Source organism: Triticum urartu, chromosome 4A, assembly GCF_056163025.1.
Source record: "Triticum urartu cultivar PI428250 chromosome 4A, HENAU_Tu73, whole genome shotgun sequence".
Lineage (NCBI taxonomy): Eukaryota > Viridiplantae > Streptophyta > Magnoliopsida > Poales > Poaceae > Triticum > Triticum urartu.
In genome coordinates this window covers 82,989,009-82,998,480 of record NC_141876.1, presented here as the reverse complement: position 1 = coordinate 82,998,480, position 9,472 = coordinate 82,989,009, and positions in this window count along the sequence as shown.

Sequence of the window (9,472 nt, the reverse complement as noted above, 5' to 3'; positions counted from 1 at the left end):
CTTCCGCTTTCGGTCTACAAGGGTACGTGGACACACTCTCCCATCTCGTTGCTATGCATCACCATAATCTTGCGTGTGCGTAGGATTTTTTTTTTTTGAAATTACTATCTTCCCGAACACTAAATGCATGTTGGGATTTTCTGGAGTTGTTGTTTGTTGTTTCCAGCCCCATTTAAATTTCTTAGAGAGTGTAGTTTAATTGTGCTTCACCTCTTACCATGTTAACAAACATTTAAATCTTGTCTTGTTTATAAGTGAGAGCGAACTAAATAATTGAATGTGGTGTTTTGTCAGTATGCATCTCGTTGTATATTGAGCTCCACTTAACTTGTAGTATTATTTGTGCACTTTACCATGCCATGAATCATTAAAATGGACATGCATCATACTTGGTTGTGCATCATGCCATGATTATGCTTGTTGGTTTACCATGATGTTTCGTTCTTTCCGGTTGCGCTTCTCCTTGATAGTTCCGGTTATGTTGCGATTGTGAGGATTCGTTCGACGATGTTGGCTCAGCTTCGCCATGGACTCGTTCTTCTTCCTAACGGGATTTCAGGCAAGATGACCGTTACTCTAGATACCACTACTATCATTGCTTTGCTAGTTGTCTCAATGCTATCACTATGTCGCGCTACCTACCACTTGTTTATCGAGCCTCCCAATTGTCATGTCAGCCTCTAACCTTTTTACCCTCCCTAGAAAACCGTTGTTTGGCTATGTTACTGCTTTGCTCAGCCCCTCTTATAGCGTTGCTAGTTGCAGGCTGTTCCATGTTGGGACATGGATATCACATTATCTCTTATTTAATTAATGCACATATATACTTGGTAAAGGGTGGAAGGCTCGGCCTTTTGCCTGGTGTTTTGTTCCACTCTTGCCGCCCTAGTTTCTTTCATACCGGTGTTATGTTCCTTGATTTTGCGTCTCTAACATGGTGAGGGGTATGGGGCCCTCTTGACAGTTCGCTTTGAATAAAACTCTTCCAACAAGGCCCAACATTGGTTTTACCATTTGCCTAATAACAACTAAAACTAGCCTAGGGACTTTCCGGACCCCGAGGATTTCTTAATTCAACCCCCCGGGCAAGTGCTCCTCCGAGTGTTGGTCTGAACCGAGTAGACTGTGGGGCCACCTTGGAGAAACTCGAGGGTTGGTTTTACTCGTAGGATGTTTCATCTGGTGTGCCCTGACAACGAGATATGTGCAGCTCCTATCGGGATTTGTCGGCACATTCGGGCGGTCTTGCTGGATTAGCTTAACCATTGTTGAAATGTCTTGTGCACCCGGATTTCGAGTCTGATCGGGTGTCGTGCGATGGAGGGTTTGTCTCTGTGGATTGTGAGCTTGTCATGAGCTAAGTTGGGACACCCTTGCAGGGTTTAAACTTTCGAGAGCCGTGCCCGCAGTTATGTGGCAGATGGGGATTTGCTAATATTTGGTTGTAGAGGACTTGAAGTAAACACTTTTAAAAATACACCAACCGCGTTGCGTAACCGTGATCGTCTCTTTTCAAAGGAGTTCGAGAAGAGAACACAGTTGGGTTATGTTTTGAACGTAAGTAGTTCAGGATCACTTCTTGATCATTTTTAGTTTGTGACCATTTGCGTAGTTTCTCATCTTACTCTTGTACTCGTAAGTTAGCCACCATACATTGCTTAGTCGGTGCTGCAACCTCACCACCTTATCCCTTCCTTACCCATTAAGATTTGCTAGTCTTGATACCCATGGTAATGGGATTGCTGAGTCCTCGTGGCTCACAAATACTACAACAACTGTTGCAGGTACAGGTAAAGCGATGATCTGACGTGAAAGCGATGCTTGATTGCTTTTGGAGTTATTCTTCTTCTTCGATCAGCGGAATAGGTTCCAGGGCGGGGAACCTGGGATTAGCAAGGTGTATGTCGTTCTTCTTTTTCTTTCGATTTCATCCTTAGTCGGATCCTGCTCTTTTGTATGATGGTTGCCATGTATTGATGTATTGTTGTATGAATGATGTAACTTGTGGCGAGTGTAACCATTTATCTTGTATTCTCATCTATTCAGTACATGGTATGTTGTAATGATATCCACCTTGCTATGCGCTCTATATGCGGTTGTGCCCCAATCATGAGTTCATCATGTGATTTGGATAGAATCGCATCTTGGACGCTACACTCTCAAACCCTAGTTCATCTCTTGTATCCGATCTTTGTCTCAAAACCTCATATTGGTACCTATGGGTTGCTAGTAGTGTTGATTACTCCTTGTGGTTGATGATAGTTGGTTTGTCCGGTGGAAGATTATATTTTCAGATCCTTAATGATAATTAATACTCCTCTTATCTTGATCATGAACATGCTTTGTGAGTAGTTACATTTGTTTCTGAGGACATGGGAGAAGTCTTATTATAAGAAATCATGTGAATTTGGTATCCATTCGTTATTTTGATGAGATGTATGTTGTCTTTCCTCTAGTGGTGTTATGTGAACGTCGACTACATGACACTTCACCATTCTTTGGGATTAGGGGAAGGCACTGTGAAGTAATAAGTAGAAGATGGCTTGCTAGAGTGACATAAGCTTAAGCCCTAGTTTATGCGTTGCTTCGTAAGGGGCTAATTTGGATCCATATGTTTCATGCTATGGTTAGATTTATCTTAATTCTTCTTTCGTAGTTGCGGATGCTTGCAAGAGTGGTTAATCATAAGTGGAAGTCTTGTCCAAGGAAGGGCAACACCCAAGCACCGGTCCACCCACATATCAAATTATCAAAGCAGCGAATGTGAATCATATGAGCATGATGAAAACTAACTTGACAACAATTCCCATGTGTTGTTGGGAGTACTTTGCTTTATATAAGAGTTCATCCAGGCTTGTCCTTTGATACAATAAGGATTGGGCCACCTTGCTGCACCTTGTTTACTTTTTTTTACTTGTTACTCGTTACGAATTATCTTATCACACATCTATCTGTTACCGATAATATCTGTGCTTGCAGAGAATACCTTGCTGAAAACCGCTTGACATTTCCTTCTGCTCCTCGTTGGGTTCGACACTGTTACTTATCGAAAGTACTACGATAGATCCCCTATACTTGTGGGTCATCGAGAATCTTTTATGGCACCATTGCCAGGGAGTGAAGCGCCTTTGGTAAGTGAAATTTTCTATGGAAACATTTATATAGTGTGCTGAAATTTAGTATCACTTGTTACTATGGAAAATAATCCTTTGAGGGGCTTGTTCGGGGTATTTTCACCCTAACCGGAAGAGCAAAGAGTTTCTCCTCAACCTGCTACACCTACTGAAAATATTTATTATGAAATTCCTTTGGGTATGATAGAGAAACTGCTAGCTAATCCTTATGTAGGAGATGGAACATTACATCCTGATATGCACCTAATTTATGTTGATGAAGTTTGTGGATTATTTAAGCTTGCAGGTATGCCCAAGGATGTTGTTAAGAATATGGTCTTACCTTTATCTTTGAAGGGAAAGGCATTGACATGGTTTAGGCTATGTGCTGATATTGGATCATGGAACTACAACCGATTGAAACTGGAATTTCATCAGAAGTTTTATCCTATGCATCTGGTTCATCGTGATAGGAATTATATATATAATTTTTGGCCTCGTGAAGGAGAAAGTATCTCTCAAGCTTGGGGGATGCTTAAGTCAATGTTATATTCATGCCCCAATCATGATCTCACAAGAGAAATTATTATTCAATTTTTTTATGCTCGGCTTTATCATAATGATCGATCCATGCTCGATACTTCTTGTACTGGTTCTTTTGTGAAGAAGGATATTGAATTCAAATGGGATTTATTGGAAAGAATTAAATGCAACTCTGAAGATTAGGAACTTGATGAAGGTAAGGAGTCTGGTATAAACCTTAAGTTTGATTGTGTTAAATCTTTCATGGACACCAATGCTTTTCATGATTTTAGCACTAAATATGGACTTGACTCTGAGATAGTAGCTTCTTTCTGTGAATAATTTGCTACTCATGTTGATCTCCTTAAGGAGAAGTGGTTTAAATATCATCCTCCCATTGAAGTTAAAGTAGTAGAACCTATTAAATTTGAAGAAGAAACTATTACTTATAATGTTGATCCTATTGTTCCTACTGTTTATATTGAGAAACCACCTTTTCCTGTTAGAATAAAGGATCATGCTAAAGCTTCAACTGTAGTTCGTAAGAGTTATACTAGAACACCTACACCCCCTGAGCAAATTAAATTTGAACCTAGTATTGCTATCGTTAAAGATCTATTGGTTGATAATATTGATGGGCATGTTATTTATTTTTGTGATGAAGCTGCTAGGATTGCTAATCCTGATACTAGAGACAAACATAGACCTGTTGTTGGCATGCCTGTTGTTTTTGTTAAAATTGGAGATCATTATTATCATGGCTTATGTGATGTGGGTGCTAGTGTGAGTGCAATACCTTATACATTGTACCGACAAATTATGAATGATATTGCACCTGGTGAGATAGAAGATATTGATGTTACAATTAAGCTTGCCAATAGGGATACTATATCACGAATTGGGATTGTTAGAGATGTTGAAGTCTTGTGTGGGAAGATAAAATATCCTGCTGATTTTATTGTTCTTGCTTCCCTACAAGATGATTTTTGTCCCATTATATTTGGTAGACCTTTCTTGAATACTGTTAATGCTAAGATAGACTGTGAGAAAGATATTGTTACTGTTGGTTTAGGGGATATGTCTCATGATTTTAATTTCTCTAAATTTCATAGACAACCACATGATAAAGAATTGCCTAATAAGGATGAAATATTTGGTATTGCTTCAATTGTCGTGCCTCCTACTGATCCTTTAGAACAATATTTGCTAGACCATGAAAATGATATGTTTATGAATGAAAGAAGGGAAATAGATGAAATATTCTTTAATCAAGGGCCTATTTTGAAACACAATTTGCCTGTTGAAATCCTTGGGGATCCTCCTCCACCCAAGGGTGATCCCCTGTTTGAGGTTAAACAATTACCTAATACTCTGAAATATGCTTATCTTGATGAAAATAAGATATATCCTGTTATTATTAGTGCTAACCTTTCAGAGCATGAAGAAAACAAATTATTGAAACTCTGAAGAAGCACCGAGCTGCTATTGGATATACTCTTGATGATCTTAAGGGCATTAGTCCCACTCTATGTCAGCACAAAATTATATTGGAGTTTGATGCTAAACCAGTTGTTGATCACCAACGAAGGTTATATCCTGAGATGAAAGAGGTGGTAAGAAATGAAATACTAAATCTACTTGAGGCAGGTATAATTTATCCTATTGCTAATAGTAAATGGGTAAATCCTGTTCATTGTGTCCCTAAGAAGGGAGGTATTACTGTTGTTCCTAATGATAAGAATGAATTGTTTCCACAAAGAATTGTTACAGGTTATAGAATGGTAATTGATTTTCGCAAATTGAATAAAGCTACTAGAAAAGTTCATTACCCTCTACCTTTTAGTGATTAAATGCTAGAAAAGACTATCCGAACATACACATTTTTGCTTTATAGATGGTTATTCTGATTTCTCTCAAATACCTGTGTCAAAAGAGGACCAAGAAAAGACCTCTTTTACTTGCCCTTTCGGTGCCTTTGCTTATAGACGTATGCCTTTGGTTTATGCAATGCACCCGGTACCTTTCAAAGATGTATGACTGCTATATTCTCTGATTTTTGTGAAAAGATTGTTGAGGTTTTCATGGATGATTTCTCCGTTTATGGAACTTTGTTTGATGATTCCTTAAGCAACCTTGATCGAGTTTTCAGAGATGTGAAGAAACTAATCTTGTCTTGAATTGGGAGAAGTGCCACTTTATGGTTAATGAAGGTATTGTCTTGGGGCATAAAATTTCTGAAAGAGGTATTGAAGTTGATAAAGCTAAAGTAGATGCTATTGAAAAGATGTCGTGTCCTAAAGATATCAAAGGTATAAGAAGTTTCCTTGGTCATGCTGGTTTCTATAGGAGGTTCATTAAAGACTTCTCTAAAATTTCTAGGCCTCTCACTAATCTCTTACAAAAAGATGTTCCTTTTGTATTTGATGATGATTGTGTAGAAGCATTTGAAATACTTAAGAAAGCGTTAATTTCTGCACCTATTGTTCAGCCACCTGATTGGAATTTACCCTTTGAAATTATGTATGATGGTAGTGATTATGTTGTTGGTGTTGTTCTAGGACAAATAGTTGATAAGAAATTAAATGTTATTCATTATGCTAGTAAAACTCTAGAGAGTGCCCAGAGAAGTCATCCTACTACTGAAAAAGAATTTTTAGCAGTTGTATTTGCTTGTGATAAGTTCAGATCTTATATTGTTTATTCCAATGTAACTGTTCACACTGATCATGCTGCTATTAAATATCTTATGGAAAAGAAAGATGCTAAACCTAGACTTATTAGATGGGTTCTCTTGCTACAATAAATTGATTTGCATATTATTGATAGAAAGGGAGTTGAGAACCCCATGGCAGACAACTTGTCTAGGTTAGAAAATATTGTTGATGACCCACTCCATATTGATGATAGCTTTCCTGATGAACGATTAGCGGTCATAAACGTTTCTCGTAATACTCCATGGTATGCTGATTATGCTAATTACATTGTTGCTAAATTTATACCACCTAGTTTCACATACCAGCAAAAGAAAAGGTTTTTCTATGATTTAAGACATTACTTTTGGGATGATGCACACCTTTATAAAGAAGGAGTAGATGGTGTTATTAGACATTGTGTACCTGAGCATGAACAGGAACAGATCCTACGCAAGTCCCACTCCGAGGCTTACGGAGGCACCATGGTGGAGATAGACCTGCACACAAGGTATTGCAATCCAGTTTTTATTGGCCTACTCTCTTCAAGGATGCTCGTAAGTTTGCCTTCTCTTGTGATGAAATCTAGAGAATTGGCAATATGAGTGGATGTCAGGAAATGCCTTTGAACTATTCACTTGTAATTGAGCCATTTGATGTTTGGGGCTTTGAATATATGGGACCTTTTCCTTCCTCTAATGTGTATACACATATTTTAGTTGATTTTGATTACAATACTAAGTGGGTAGAAGCTATTGCAACTAGTAGTGTTGATCATAACACTTCTATTAAGATGCTTAAAGAAGTTATTTTTCCGAGGTATGGAGTCCGTAGATATTTAATGACTAATGGTGATTCACATTTTATTCATGGTGCTTTTCATAAAATGCTTGCTAAATATGATGTTAATCATAGAATTGCTTCCCCATATCATCTCAGTCTAGTGGTCAAGTAGAATTGAGCAATAGAGAGATTAAACAGATTTTTGAAAAAAAGGATGTTAATAGATCTAAAAAGAATTGGTCTCAGAAACTTGATGATGCATTATGGGCTTATAGAACTGCTTATAAGAATCCTATGGGTATGTCTCCATATAAAATTGTTTATGGAAAAGCATGTCACTTACCTCTCGAATTAGAACATAAGGCATATTGGGCTATTAAAGAGCTCAATTATGATTTCAAACTTCCCGATGAGAAGAGGTTATTTGACATTAGCTCACTTGATGAATGGAGAACCCAAGCCTATGAGAATGCCAATTTGTTTAAAGAAAAAGTTAAAAGATGGCATGACAAGTGGATACAAAAGCATGAGTTTAACGTAGGTAATCATGTTTTGTTATACAACTGTCATTTAAGATTTTTTGCAGGAGAACTTCTTTCTAAATGGGAAGGTCCTTACATCATCGAGGAGGTCTATCATTCTAGTGCCATCAAAATGAACAACGCTGAAGGCACAAATCCGAAGGTGGTAAACGGTCAAAGAATCAAACATTATGTCTCAGGTACTCCCATAAATGTTGAGACCAATATAATTGACACCGTAACACCGGAGGAGTACATAAGGGACACTTTCTAAAACGTTTCAGACACCAAAAAGGAATAGGTATGTGGTACGGTATGTAAACCGACTCCAAAACTATTCTAATAGCAAATTTTCTCCGTTTTGGAATATTTAAAAGATTAGGAAAATTAAAAGTATTCCGAAAGAGACACGAGGCCACCACAAGGGTGGAGGGTGCACCCTACCCCCCTGGGTGCACCCCCGTCCTTGTGGCCACCTCTTGTGCCTTCTGGACTTCGTTTTCTTGCACGACACTTCTTTTCGTCGGTAAACATTTATTATATAATCTCCCGAATGTTTTGACCACCGTACCACGACAAAATCCCCTGTTTTCGTTTTTGAGTTGTTTCTGCAGCAGGTTTAGAGCAATATGTCATCCCAAGATTTGGAGGGAGAGAGCTATGTAGCTGATTACATTGCAGACCCCAAGGTCTACGGGAATTTGGAGCATAATGGGTGGACAATGGAGGAAGAAGAAGATTATGATCCGAATGGAAAGGAAGAGACAAGTTCTGATGAAGAGGAAGTCCCACTACCCCACCCTGGGGAGATGCATGCAGAGTTCACCAACAATCACAAGCTGGATACCAAGAACATTTGGGAAGCCATCTTCAATCTTCATGAGAAAATCGAGCATCTCCAAGCCTAGTTCTTTGACGTGCAAAACCAAAAATGTGAGTATGAATACAGATTTAAGACGATGAGTTTGGTTGCAGATTCGAGGATCTCGGGGACTTGTTCATCTTTCTATGATGGTGAGCCTATGCCTTGGAAGATGGGTGACAAGCCTACTTCATCAACAGCTCCATCAACACCACCACCGAAGAAAGAGACATAAATACATGGGTATGGGCACTCCCCTTGGCAACTGCCAAGCTTGGGGGAGGTGCCCTGATATCGTATCACCATCACATCTTTCTCTTTATCATTTTTCTTCGTTCGATCCTTTTGGTTATATCTTGATCTAGTAGAATAAAAAATTTAGTAAGATCTAGCTTTGAGTTTTGTTTCGATCTCTATCTATGTAATCAAGTCCGTGAGTTATATATATAATAAAGAGTTGTTTTGAGTTGAGGGCTTTGCTTTCTTGCTGTGATCTTGAGGGAATTAAATAAAATTAAAGAAAGAATAAAAAGAAATAAAAAGAACATATATTGATCTTATGGAGAGTAATGACTTCACATATAGATATTATGATAAATAAAAGTTGTTGGACAAGGAAGTACTAAAGAAAGAGAGGCTTCACAATTAAATATACTATCTTGGACATCTTTTGTAATTGTGAGCACTCATTAAAATATGACATGCTAAAAAGTTGATGTTGGACAAGGAAGACGACATAATGCTTTATGTTTTCTTATATCTGAATAGAAGTTATATTGTCATGGATCATCCAACATGTTGATCTTGCCTTTCTCCCTCTTGCTAGCCAAATTCTTTGCACCAAGTAGAGATACTACTTGTGCTTTCAAACATCCCTTAAACCAGTTTTGCCATGAGCGTCCACCATACCTACCTATGGATTGAGTAAGATCCTTCAAGTAAGTTGTCATCAGTGCATGCAATAAAAATTGCCCTCTAAAT